This window comes from Pygoscelis adeliae, unplaced genomic scaffold (assembly GCF_000699105.1).
Source record: "Pygoscelis adeliae isolate BGI_AS28 unplaced genomic scaffold, ASM69910v1 Scaffold347, whole genome shotgun sequence".
Taxonomy (NCBI): Eukaryota; Metazoa; Chordata; class Aves; order Sphenisciformes; family Spheniscidae; genus Pygoscelis; species Pygoscelis adeliae.
In genome coordinates, this window is record NW_008825158.1 from 603134 (window position 1) to 616400 (window position 13267).

Below are 13267 nucleotides of genomic sequence, written 5' to 3' on the forward strand. Positions count from 1 at the left end.
AATATTCAGAACACTCAGGTATAGCCGGAAAAGTGACCACTTGCAAGTAGCAGAGTTTTGGCAAACAAGTGATACAAACTTGGGTCTCACACCACAGAGGAAAAGTTCTTACAAATGATTGTAAAAATGGTTTAAAATAAGTTTTAAATTAGAAGTCAGGAACAGCCTATAGAATCTAACATTATTACAAGCAATCTCCTCAAATCCTTTTTAGACACTCTTACACTCTTAGCAAGATGTAGATTAACTTAAAAAGAGATATTAGGTTGTTACAGTCTTGTAAATCTTCTGTTCAAAACATACCCATTAGATACCAGCAGTGGATTACTCTGTAAGAAAGACGCAATGTAGGATGTCTTCCCTTTCTCTGTCTTCACCTCTCCACAATCCCTTCCTCAGCTACTTACATTTCTTTCCGATTCCCCTGTACTAACATGTTAGCTTCAGACTGCTCAGCTTAGGGGCAATAATTTCCTTCCTGTTCCTTGACAGCACTGACCAGCCCACCCAGAACTTGGGGTTATCACATCTGTATCTTTATATCCCAAATCTTGATTGTTAGCTGTAGAGTCAGGATCACTCACATGGGCACTGTCAGACTCAGGAAGTGTTGCTTCTGGGACCTGTATTATTTTATTTAGTTTTGAAACTAAAATATACCTTTGTCGTAGAACTGTAGCCTTGTTAACCAAAAGCTGTGCATCCCCATGTCCTGTTTTTCCTATTTACACTCAACAGGAAAACCTGTTAAAGTACATCATACTCTCATAAGTATATGAAAATAAGTATTTTACTCTAGGTTATAACCGATATCATAACAGAGGCATTTTAAAGACTTCAGTGTCCAGTGACACCAATAGGAGGAACAATTGTTTTAAAAATCTGTCCCCGGTACCCCAAGATGGTAAGTTTGGGGTGAAAGACTTACAGATGAACCATACAGTGTCCATAAAGTTTCCTGGAAAGGAAAGAAAAATAAACAAGATGACCCTGAATATCATGCTCAGGGAAACAGGTCAAGATTTGACTGTCTGTAGTTAAAGCTGGTGCATGAGCTAGATCAATAAAGAAGCCTATTCCTGGGTTTTATTTTGGTTATTCCAAAAGGACCAAACTTAAAGTACCACAGTTATTCAAGATGTAGGTATTCCTGAATGAGAGTTGAATTAAGCTCATCCAAGCAGAAACTAAGCCCAACACAGATACCTCCATGTATCACATTCTAATGTGAAAAACAAGTTTTTGCATCCTAGTTGTCAAAAATCAACACAAACTCTGCTTCAGATGTCTTTACATTATGCTCTGACTTCCAAAGCCAGAGCTCTCACACACAACAAGGAGTACATTGTCAGAATTTTTTTTGTCGGCAGGAATGTTCCTGAAACTTTTTTCATGATTAAACAGAGTTTTGAGCATGTAGTTCAATACAAAATGCTCTGTGTTCTTCAGTCATATTCATACCTTATGAACAGTGAGGACATATTAAAACAAGACTTAGTACAGCCTACACTTAAAAACTGAGAAGAGTTTTAAAACTGTTTAGGTGCAACAGAAGCATAACCTTTTCCCCTTCAATAAAAAAGTCACAGGACAAGAGAAAACAAAGGATGAAAGAAATTTTCAAAACCCACAGGGGGTCTGCACGCTCATTTATCATCTATGTTAATAGTAATAAGCTGTTCGAATCCCACCACTGGCCCTGCAAAAATCGGAGTCAGTTTTCTCAAACTCTGATCAGAAGTTAGCAGTGTACCTCCCCATACCTTTATCCATCTCTCCCTTAGTTTACCATCAGTATTATCCCTCCTAAAATGACAGTAACATGTTTAGTTCCAGCAAGACTTCTATATCCGGCAGTGGCCAGTGAAATATAGATTTCAGGGGCTGGGGATGTAGGCAGCCATACTTTCCAGCCTAAAGTTTAACTTTCCCTTAGGGCAGCATTTCTTCTGGTGACTGGATACTGGCAGCTTTTGTGTTCTTCATTAGCCTGCTGATTAACATACTGCTAGAGAGTTCTCCACTACACCTAACTGCCGTTCCAGCACTTACTGGCAGATCTGTTGTGAGAGATCCTAGAGTAGCAATGCAGTGTTGTCTGCCTCTTGCTTTTCCTCACAATACTAGAGATCAGGTACATATGTATTTGCTTTTAAAACAATAGCTACATATCTAATCCGAAATTATAAGGAAACCCTGATCAAGCAATAACAACTTTAATGGAATTTTGTGAATGAAATTCCCATGGCAACAGTAAGAAACAGAGTGCCAGGAAATACAACCGATTCCAGTTTTCTGTACATTAGAGGGTTCAAAGCTCGAACAGAAACTAAGAAAAAAACAGCAAAAATAAGCGGGCCTACTGTTTTTTCCTCATTCAGCATTTGAGAAACAAGCAAAATAAATCAAAAGGCAACAAAAACAGTACTACGGCATCAGGAACAAATTACCAGCCTGCCGAGTGTCCAGTACAGACATTTAGCACAAGGGGAATTGGATATACCTGATACTAGCTCCCGGCTTTCTATAAAATCTGCTTACTGATTAACATGCAAAGCACTATACTTCTGAAAGGACAATGGTGGGAAGACCTTCCACAAAGGCATCGTTTTAAATTCCAAGGCCTGGAAATTTCAGGCCTCAGGCCACGAACAATGGTAAAGGCTAACACAGCTAAGCTGCAGATCCTGACAAGTTGTATGTACATCACTAGATAAGCTTTGTAACTTTTTAGCTGCATCATGCAGACTATGTAAAATAGTATCTGTCAGGCATTAAGGTCCCTCCCTTGAAGGCACTCTGTTCCAACCAGCAAAGGATTTCTTTCAGAAAAGCTTCCCTAAGGACAGTGCTGTGATCTCAGGTACGGAGCAGTAACAAATAGCATTTACAAGGCACAAGGTAAACAGCAGTAATTTCTCTAGCAGCCTCGAAGCCATCAGCATGAGCTATGACAACAGCCTCTGTTTCTGCTCAGTGGGGCACTGCGGTTAAACCCCCCGAGAACAAAACCCCATTCCCTGCAGTAACAGCCCCCAAAGCCGCAGGCAGCAACCCCGGCATTTCGCACGGTCGTTACAGACCTTGATCGTGCTCCTCCGCTCGCCCAGGCTGGTTGCCCATCTTCGGTCACTCCCCCGGCTCTTCCCCGAGCTCCTCTAGGACCCCGGCGGCCCGCTCATGCTCGGTGCCAGAGGCGGACCTGCCTCTATCTGCTTTTAACGTCTACGGTTCAGTCAACTTAAAAAGGGAAAAAAAAAGTCAGCTCCTTCCTAGTTCCTGGCACCAGGAACAGAGCCTGCTGCTCATGCTGAAGCAGCTGTGGCTCTCCCTCCTACCTCATTACAATATTATGCACTGAAGGCCGGCCTGTGCAGTTAATTAGCTGCCTGACTGCTTGAATAAAAGGAGGGGGAGAAAGAGAGGCAGAGAAAGAGCGAGCAGCTCGCCGGTAAAGAAAGAGTGACTCAACGAGCAGTGCAGGCCACCCAGGGGCAGCAAGCGCACACTGCAGGCGATTCGAAGGAAGGCACCAAGCTCCGCCACAGACAAGAGCTTAGCTTGGAAACTTAAGCAGGTTTTCAGTGCCTCAGCGCACCCACGGCTGCAGAGGGGCGAATGGCCAGAGAGCTGTTTCTAGGCCATACACTAGTATTCAAATTAGTACACTAAATTTCAGAACAAAATACTGAAATGCAGCCGAGAGCGACGAAGGGCAGAAGGACCCTCAGCGAAGACAAGAGCAGCCAAATGCCTCCAAGCAAAGACAAAATTTATTTTGCCCCAATGCACAACACCTGAAGCATGCTTACCATGGAGCAAACGGACCCTGCCCATAGATCTAAGTACACTGTTGAGTACAGATATACTTAGGTGTCTGGTTAAAGGCAGCTCTTAACTAAGCTCTCACAAGAATTAGGGGACCAAATTTCAGAAACGCTCAGCATCTTCTGAAAACTTAGATACCCAAACGATACTGAAATGGAGATTGAACTCCTCTGAAAACCTGACCATGATTGTGAGCATAAACCCTTTCTGAAAAATCCTGTCTATCAGATTTGTTCCGACATCCTCTAGGGCTATTCCTGGGTAAGCTTGAGTATCCCCAGCTCTTCTTAGCCTCAACTGGTGCTGAGAGTAGTCAGTACATTGCAGGTTCACATCTATATTATAAAAACAATGTACAGGATACACTGAATACTATTAAAAAGCAATTCTTGCTTGAAGTAAGGACATAGTGTTTTATTATTCCTAAAAAACTATTACAGTGATTTCCAAAATTCCCCTCATGCTAGTTCCTCACAAGCGCTGAAAAAAAAAACCAAACCCCAACCACACCTGATAGCTGCTACTACATCTAGAAGCTGCAACCACAAATACGATCTACATACTGTATCTCTATCATCAATATTTCTGACTGTGACTTGTACTGCAAGAGCAGCTGCATGAGGCAGGCCTAACCACAAAGACTAGCCAACAGCCGATCCTTCAAAGAAAGAAATCAAGATGCTCCCCACTAATGGAGTCATGATGTACCTGAGAAACAAGAATACTGAATTACTCCAGTGGTCGGTTTCCATTACATGGATAATTAAAAAAAGGATCATTGATAGTGCATTCTTTTTCTAAAAGTCGTCTTACTAGGATGGGTACTCAGCTTGCCCTTCTCAAAGGTACAGATACAAATGTCCTCCAACTGCTGCTGAAACCTATCTCCAAGGCAAAGCGATTTTCTTCTATTATAGACTAAAGAATGACTTCTGCTTTTCTTCAACAGGATTCACCAGAGGGATTGCATTAGCCAAGATAATCTCTTGGGTTGATAAATCCTGACATTGAGCATATATTATTTCAACACCTGCTTTCTATTCCTGTAACACAAAAGGGAATAGTGTAACAGGGTCCCAGTACAGTATGGGGTGCAAATCTGGAGTAATTATAAAATATAATCACCGAGTCAGAGCAAACACACTTGAAATCCGAGCACTGTAAAAGAGTCATGACTGGAAGAACCAATCTGTTATTTGACAGTGGCACGAAACATAAATCAGAACATTCTAACACCATGATAGGGAGAATGATGTCAAGTGAAAGACTTCTTGCCCAAGTCCACGGTGAAAGGTAAGGTATGAATCTGAAAATACAGCTATAGCCTGAGCAGAAGTCACGGGTAAGAGATGACTGTTTATGGAGCTTGCAGCTCAAACTGAGGAAAAAGAAAAAGGAATAATGGCAAGCATGACTTTTCGCTTGGTGACTAGGTGCTAAATTATGACAGATACATGCCTAAATCTTTTGGCAACTATTTATTATCGGAACATTTTACATTATTTTCCCTTCCTCTTCAGTAATAAAGGTATAAAAATAAATGAATGAACAATTTCATCTCTATAAAGTAGATTAGCTGGTTTCTTCCTAGGCACTATCCACTTGTGGGACTGCCAATAAAACCCTACAAACACCCCTTTTCTATATAGTGAGAATGGGAATTAATTACCGAAGGTGTGACATACATAATTCTTTCAACTCACTAGTCAACTGACAGGACTTATTTGCCAGGCATAATCTTTCCTCAGACCCTACTCTCACAACACAGCACATTAATTAGCATAACTTCTTAAAGTTCAAATTGTAATACATCCTCAAAAGAAAGAGCATGAAGATGCCACAGAATGATCTCAGATTTCCAGTGGCCAGGTAGCTGACAGTCTCTTCAGAAGGCTAAGGTCTAAAGAAGTTACAGATGCTGAGCAGGACCTCCAGGGGCTGGACCTTCTGGTGAAGACTGAACGAAACTGAATGGGCCCTACAGGTGGACACTGACTATCAATACCAGTGTTCACACTGTCATGCTCTATTTCTTCCATTAATGCTAAAATTTTATGAGCACTAAGTATATATGTAGGAGAGAAAAGAAATCTGCAGAGATGCGTATATCATGCATAGTACTGGACCCCAAAGCATTAGGAATATAATATCTATGTTGAAACCCAGAAGAAAGAGCAAATTTGTTTTTAACCATGCTAAAACCAATTTTTTTGTTGTAAGGATGCTTGGTGAGGTCATAGTTAAGTTCATGGCACAGAACTGCAGCCTTCCAGGTATCCATCTGAGATACAGCTGCCAATCCCTCCCTCTTACTTTACAGTATTAAAATCTAATGTAAGCCAAAAGCTGCTGGAAAAAAACAGTGGAAAAAAAAATTATACAAGGAATGCCAAGCCCTCTCCTGATATGCATACTTGTTAGACCAGGCCAGCTTTGCATTCTTTTCTTTTGCTCCTTCCCTCCCATTCTTTAAGTGCAAACACAATGGCACTCTGCCAAGGCATTTTGGCTGTGATACATTTAGGTCTAGAGAATTTGTGTTAAGGATCATTTCTCTTCAAACCAGCTGAAGGAAAGCTGATAATTAACCTAGGGCAGGTAGTCAACGCAAGGTTGTGTTGACTTTGCTGAACAACTTCACTAAAGCAGCCTGAAAAGAATGAAAACAAACTAGAGATCATAGATTTGTGCTATTCCTGGACCATCCATGCATGCTCCCCTTTCTGTTTAGGTATCCCTAGCAAGGCTTTTGTGATCGTCACAGTTTGCTTACAGCTGTAATGGATCTTCCCTATATGTGTTGGCTTGAGTCAATTAACTGTCAACAATTTAATGAGTCAAGTCATTACAGTCTAAGATTTAGCATTTCAGTATCCCTACCGCACACTGAATCCTCTTAACTGGCTCAGGTCCCAGGGTGGTGAACACGTGCCAACAAAGTCATTCTCAGGGGAATATACAACAGCAAAAAGGGTCTCTGTTTCACAATTGTTTTAACAAGAAGTTGCATGCAAAATCTTAGAATGTGTTAATACAGATTCAGTGCAGTAAATGTAAATTGTGCAGTAGATTAGGACAGCAACAAAACTGAAAAAGGTACATGCTGCAGACAGTGTTGTCAGCAGAAGTTAGTTCTTGCTTGTTTAATAATGCAAGACGACTGCAAACAGCCTGTGAATGCCTCTCAAAGAAACTGTTATCCTTAACAGGATCAGGTATCAGAAATCCCAATAGACAGCCACTAAAATGCATTGCTCTCACTCCATTCCCGGTTATGGAAGAAGGTTCATGTAATACAGCCAGCCATGGAACAAAAGAATAATTATGCCAGTCAACCTTCATATGCCACCTTCAGAACAAGAAGAGAGCATCCATCAATAGATCTCTAGCTCAAGGAATCATGGGACTGAGATCTCAAGCCAACAGATAGAGTTTAATGATAAGACCACTGCTATTTTTTCATTAAAGAACTAGCGAGCTCCTTCTGCACTACTGGAATAAGCGCCTTTTCTAATTAAAATATCCTACCAGACTAACATATTTATCAAAGGGGAAAAAGAATCCTGAAGAACAGTCATGTGAAGCAGTACCCATTCCAAGCCATTCTAAGATGTAGAACTGTCCATGGCTTACAGAAAGAAAGAGCAAAGATTAGAACAACATGAAAATTTAACATGGCAAACATAATACAGGAACTTTTCCAGCAAAGGCATCAGAAGTGAACATATGCATTTGAGCGTGCAGGCTATCGCAAGGGAAAAAAAACAAAACAGTGTAATAAGAAATAAGAGAAACTTAACAAGTAGCTGCCATAAATGGAATCTATAATGCCAAATTTGATCTACCTCAATTCTTGAGCTTTCACTTCAGGGGTTAGTGGGTGAAATCTTCTAAAATGGTGCTGAAACTTAGTCTGATTACGTGATACCTGGGGAAATCGCAGACAGAGAAAATATTTTGCTAAATAATGTCAGAGAGATTAAGATTCAGATTCACATTTGCACCAATGTTACAAACAACCATGAAGATATGTACAAGTGTGTGTAGATGTCAATATGCATATCCAGCTACATGTAGAGCTATAGATGTAAGTGTAAACATATATTTCCATGTTGTTTTGCGTATTAAATTCCTGCAGCACTTCTTGCCTATTTGAACGACATCTTGACAAAGTAATTTTTTTGAGTCTTCCTTTCCTTTTTATATCAGTTCTGGAGCTAGAATCTCTTTCTTGATAAGACAGAATAATTATGCGAGAGCTGTGTCTTGTACCCAGAAAGGATAGCAAAACACAACTAGCTTTCCAGATGAAGTTTTAAAGCATATTTATTGTTCCTGGGAAACCCCAGATGAGATCAGTCATTTGGTTTCTAGTGAAGTCTTGTGGAACAGAACGTACCAATCTCATTAGTGTCTCTCACATTTGTCTCTATCTCTCACAAGAAAAATGAGACAGTAACGAGACTGAATGCAAAGTGCAGCAACCTTTCTACAAACCTACAGTAGTCCTTTGATGTGACAGATCACAAAAAGCAGGGCCTGTCAAAAACTGCTGTATGGGCGAGTAAAAGGACCCCAAGGTCAACAGAGAGCTGTCCTTCAAAAGAAATCACTTTCCTTTTTCCTGTTCTAATTGGGGTGCATTAGCATCTTATGAAGAATTAAACAACTAGATTTTTTCCAAGGATTTTTTTTTAAAGAAAGCTTTTATTAAGAAAAATGCTTTTCTTTAATTTTCTGACCATGTAGAGGCTTCTGGTCTGGATTAGCTTCACATTAACATAAATGGTTACCCCACATCAGAAAGTGACAAACACTCGCCAAGCAGAGAAGTTAGCAGAAAGAAGAAAGACAGTAAATTTGATAGATTCCATATATTACTCTCAAATAGGAATCTTGAAGTGACAATTGTATAAACGTGCTGGAAGCTCTGAAATCTATAGTCTGCTACATTTTTAATTTTGATGGGAAAGAAGCATATCTAATGAGTGATATGTGCAATAAAACCATACACCAGTCTCCCCTCTAAAATCATCCACAGTTGAACTTGTTCAAGTTTCACAAGTGACACTCATACTTTCCCAGCACTAACACCAACACTGGTAGTGGCCAGTCAGCCTCATTTAGTAAAAGCCTCTCTTTTCTGAATAACATCACTATCAACGCAGAAAAGCTACAAGCAACTATGTTTTAGAGGGAAATGAAGATTTTTCTTTTTACATAAAGTACATGGCAAACAAACAGTGATGGACGAATGGACTAATGGTATGTGCTCTACTAGAACTAGGAAGGAACTGAAGATATACAGGTATCATATTTAGTCATTGGCACGTTAACTCTGACTATTGGGCAGGAATGTGAGTGACAATTCACAGAAAAAATCATCAAAACAGGGGCCCTCCTTATTGGAACTGAACATTGTTCAAACCTAACTGTTCCACAATAGAATATAATCTTCAGGTCCTGTTATAGCCTTCACTGATTATGCCAAATTTCTTGGTATTTTTATTTGACTATTTAATTTACTGGGCTTATTACCACAGCATGCTTTGTACAGCTTCATTTCTAATGCTGGCAGTGTTCCATTCTGGGATTAGTAGCTTTTGTCCAGGTAACCTGCAGTTCAGAGTCTCAACGCTAGATGCCTAGGAGATAATTGAAACTCTTAATATCTTTGAGTTTGCCTCCTCTATACTTCTGTATTGGCACTGTCTCCAACCATCGATGTTAATCAAGTCAGCAGGCATGCACAGAAAGCAACACACTTTTCTTGCTGCTTTGGCTGAAAATCCATGCCAATTGTTGATTTTCCCATTTAATGCATAAAAATAAATGACCATTTCTGACAGAGCACGGGATAACAGTAGGCCGTCCCTCACTCCCTGCTGGCAGCTTGGCTTCTCCTGGCCTCCATAGATATAACACATCTCACTATCACTGTGAGAAGGTGTAGTACCTGTCTTCTAACATGGTTTGAGCTTTAGAGAGATCCAGAGCTTGTCAGTAAAATATCCAGGATCTCCATAAGTAAGCTAGGTGATTATAACATTGTTATTGACAGCTTCTACTATTTCTAAGACAAATTCAGTAGGTCTATAGGTTTAGACTTTACTTAGGAATAAAGAAATAAGCTGATGAAGCAGCCTGAGAAAGCAAGTATAGCTATCTGTTAGTTACATTTCAAGGATAACTGATACTTCAATATTGGAGCTGGCAGAGCTTGATATAAAAATCAATATACTTGTGAGAAATGGGGATGCCTGAAGTATTCCGAATGCTTTTGGATTATGTGCTCACAGCCCAGCACAGTCACACATCCTGGCTGTATCTCCTTTCTAACATCCAGCATAAGACTTTTTTTGGTTCCTGTCGAACCTGACAGATAATAGCTGCTGGCACTGAAATAACAGCAAGGAAGCACATGAACATGATTAAACGAGACATCCTTGAGAGAAATTTTCAGAAAGTACTTGAAGCAGGAGTTTGTAGGGAGTGAGTGACAAAACCAAGAGCAAGGATTTGGAATGAATTCTAGGATCCATTGAGCAAGTAACTTCACCAGTCTGAATGCCAAATTTTCCATTTGTGTACCAGTACTACCATGCAATGCTCTTCATGAGAAGTATATGATCACATAAGAAGCTTTGAAATTCTCTGTGAAATAGCAGTATTTAAGGTTGTTTGGCTGGCAAACCTCAAAGGATCAGAATCTGAAAAATGACTGATTTCCTGTAATCTTGAGCCTTAAGGAGAAGAGAGTCCTAGTTTCTCATGAAGATATAGATTTCCCTAAACATTTTAAAATAATTTATTTCCTATATGGCTTCATAGATTTGATGGCTTTACAAGTGCATGCATTAAAATAAACATTTTTCAAGATTAGTGAGTGACCTCTTCCTCCTGGTTTGCAATTTTTCCAGCTCTTTTTCACCTACTGCAACATTAAAAGCAATGCAAGAGCTCTGTAAGTTTGGTCTTAACATAAAACCAAATTGCTACTTTAGGACAGTACATGGAAAGACATAACACTGCGGATAAGGAAGCTGAATCCAAGACATTTATTTCTCCCCACGTGTCATTTCCCATTACTTGGGATTTCAAAACTGCCAAGCAGTTACAAAGCCAAACATCACAGCACAGAACTTCCAGCCAGAATCCATCTCCAGTTCCATTTGCTCAACTCCACTTGCCAAGAATGGAGACATGAGATTTGGCCTCGCGTCCCTTTAAGTTGCTTATGATTTACTGCGTTAGCTTCCAACAAGGCAGACGGGGGTAGTTATGTCAGCAAAAGGCTAGAATGAATAACTCAAACTCCACCAAGGGCAGCATAAAAAAAAGTCTATTTAAACAAGCAATCTTGATGTCAGTTATTTATTATCTGCAGCATTTGGAACACATGCTATTGCTCAAGGTCAACACATAAATGTTGGACAGTCAGACCCAAAGAAGAAAAACCTAAGCATTTTTTTTATTTCTATACCTTTTTTCTTTTAGTTTCTCTCACACAACATCATAATACCAACTGAGTACCACCAGAGCGTAGCTGGAGCTAATATAACATCATTTCAGCAAAATAATCAAATCGCTCACTTGAATAACAGACAAAGAAAGTCCAATCTAAAAAGCACAAACAAGGGGGACGAAGACATGATGTCTGCAGTTAAGACATGAAAGGAAAATGCAGAACTGATGAAGGCAAAGAAGCCAAAAGAAAGTGGTTTCAGAACAAAATTTCAAGATTTACACAGTTGACTATGTACACAAATAGCTGCATTTCCCAGCTACAGGAACATTCATACTTGGATTAGCTCCACAGTCAGTTAGCATTGCAGCATAGTCTTGATCACCATCAGAGACTATTTGAGATGCCATTTCAATAAAATATAGCAGCTGAAACAATGTTCTTTTCTTTTCTACTTAATGTTCCCAGGAACATGTTGTGCCCTCTGTCACATCCGATTTTTAGTTTTCCTCTTAGCAACAGTATACTGTATTATAATAGCCTACTGGTATTTTTTCCATAGTGTGGCAATCTAAAAGTAGCATTCAGCTTTGTAACCTTGCTCACTAATATCTAGCACCTTTCAGTGGCCATGACAGCGACACATATTATCAGAATATAGCTAGATTTCCAAGCACCCTTTTGGACTATGGAATCACTGTGAAAATTAAGATATATAAGACACAGGTCTTTTTGTATACATACCTGTAGGTAGTCCCTATAAGACCTGGGACAGTTCTATCTAGGTTAAAAGGAATTTTAGAGGGGTAGCACATATAGTCTTAGTGTTTATCTACACAATATACATAGCTCCACATTTGGACTCTTTTTGCCCAGCACTAGTATTCCCATTCATACTTCTGCAAATGCTGATGCAAAGCGATATATGAGGTCAGATCTAAGGATGTAATTTAAATTGGCAAAACAATACCCAGATATAACTTGACCTCCACAGATCGTTTTACCCTTTGTATTTAAAGTAGTCATCATCATAAATCTTATCCCTCCCCCAATCCCAGTTATTATACATGCACGCAGAAGGGGGCTCTCTATCCCAGTGCTAATATTTTTGTATCTGACATATGTATTCCATTCTGGACTCCCTGCAGTGCTGTTTCCCTGGCTGCATTCCCAGGATCCTATGCTGCATCATCCGTACAGGTTTTCTTCTCCCCTCATTACTCCTCCCAAGCATCTTTTGCCAGCATCATGCCTCTTTATTGGCTGGTGAATCTCAAATGCCTTTCGATACAACCAGTCACTATTAAATTTGTGGATTTACACATCGATTAACTGCAGAACAGGATCTGTCTTTGGGTCACTACAAGGCATTTCTGCTGTTACAGGATGCATCATTTTCTTTTGGGGGTGAGGGAAAGTATATAAAGATTTTTATTTATTTATTTATTCAGAAATCCCTTTCTGGTTAGTAACATTGTTCTGTTACACAGCCAAACCCTGCAGAGGCTGTGATAAATAGGGACGTCAGGGTCAAATTTAGTAAGATGTCACATTCCCTTGGAAATGCCACCAGGGAGCAGACAAAAGCAAGCGTTTGCTGAGCTCCTGGGGGAAAGCGGAGCATTTGCACAGAAGCCCTTGGTATGCAGATGGTGTCGCTGCCTTTAGAAACAGGCTTAGATTTGAAACTAATGGGAACAAGCTGATGGGGCTAACGCTGAGGGAGAGAGCATGCCACAGCTTAGGAGCACAAGCTATACTTGAAGACGCTAGGGCTGGCTCTTTGTTCTCGCGTCTCTGCTGTGTCCCAGGAACAGCAGGGTAACCGCTCTGCTCATTCAGTAGAGAGAGAGGAGAGAATGCTATTGATACATGGTGAAAATTTAAAACATAAAGCCTTCAAACTGATTTATTGCTCTGCGAGACAGTGGGCTGCGTACGTCTAACGCCAGCCCTGCGAGGCAGCCCCGCGCG

General features: G+C 40.2%; 1 protein-coding gene across 1 annotated transcript in view; it reads right to left on the minus strand.

Moving 5' to 3' along the window:
* Positions 1-13267, minus strand: part of SPECC1 (sperm antigen with calponin homology and coiled-coil domains 1) — a 74898-nt gene that overhangs the window by 57480 nt on the left and 4151 nt on the right. The window lies entirely within an intron of this gene.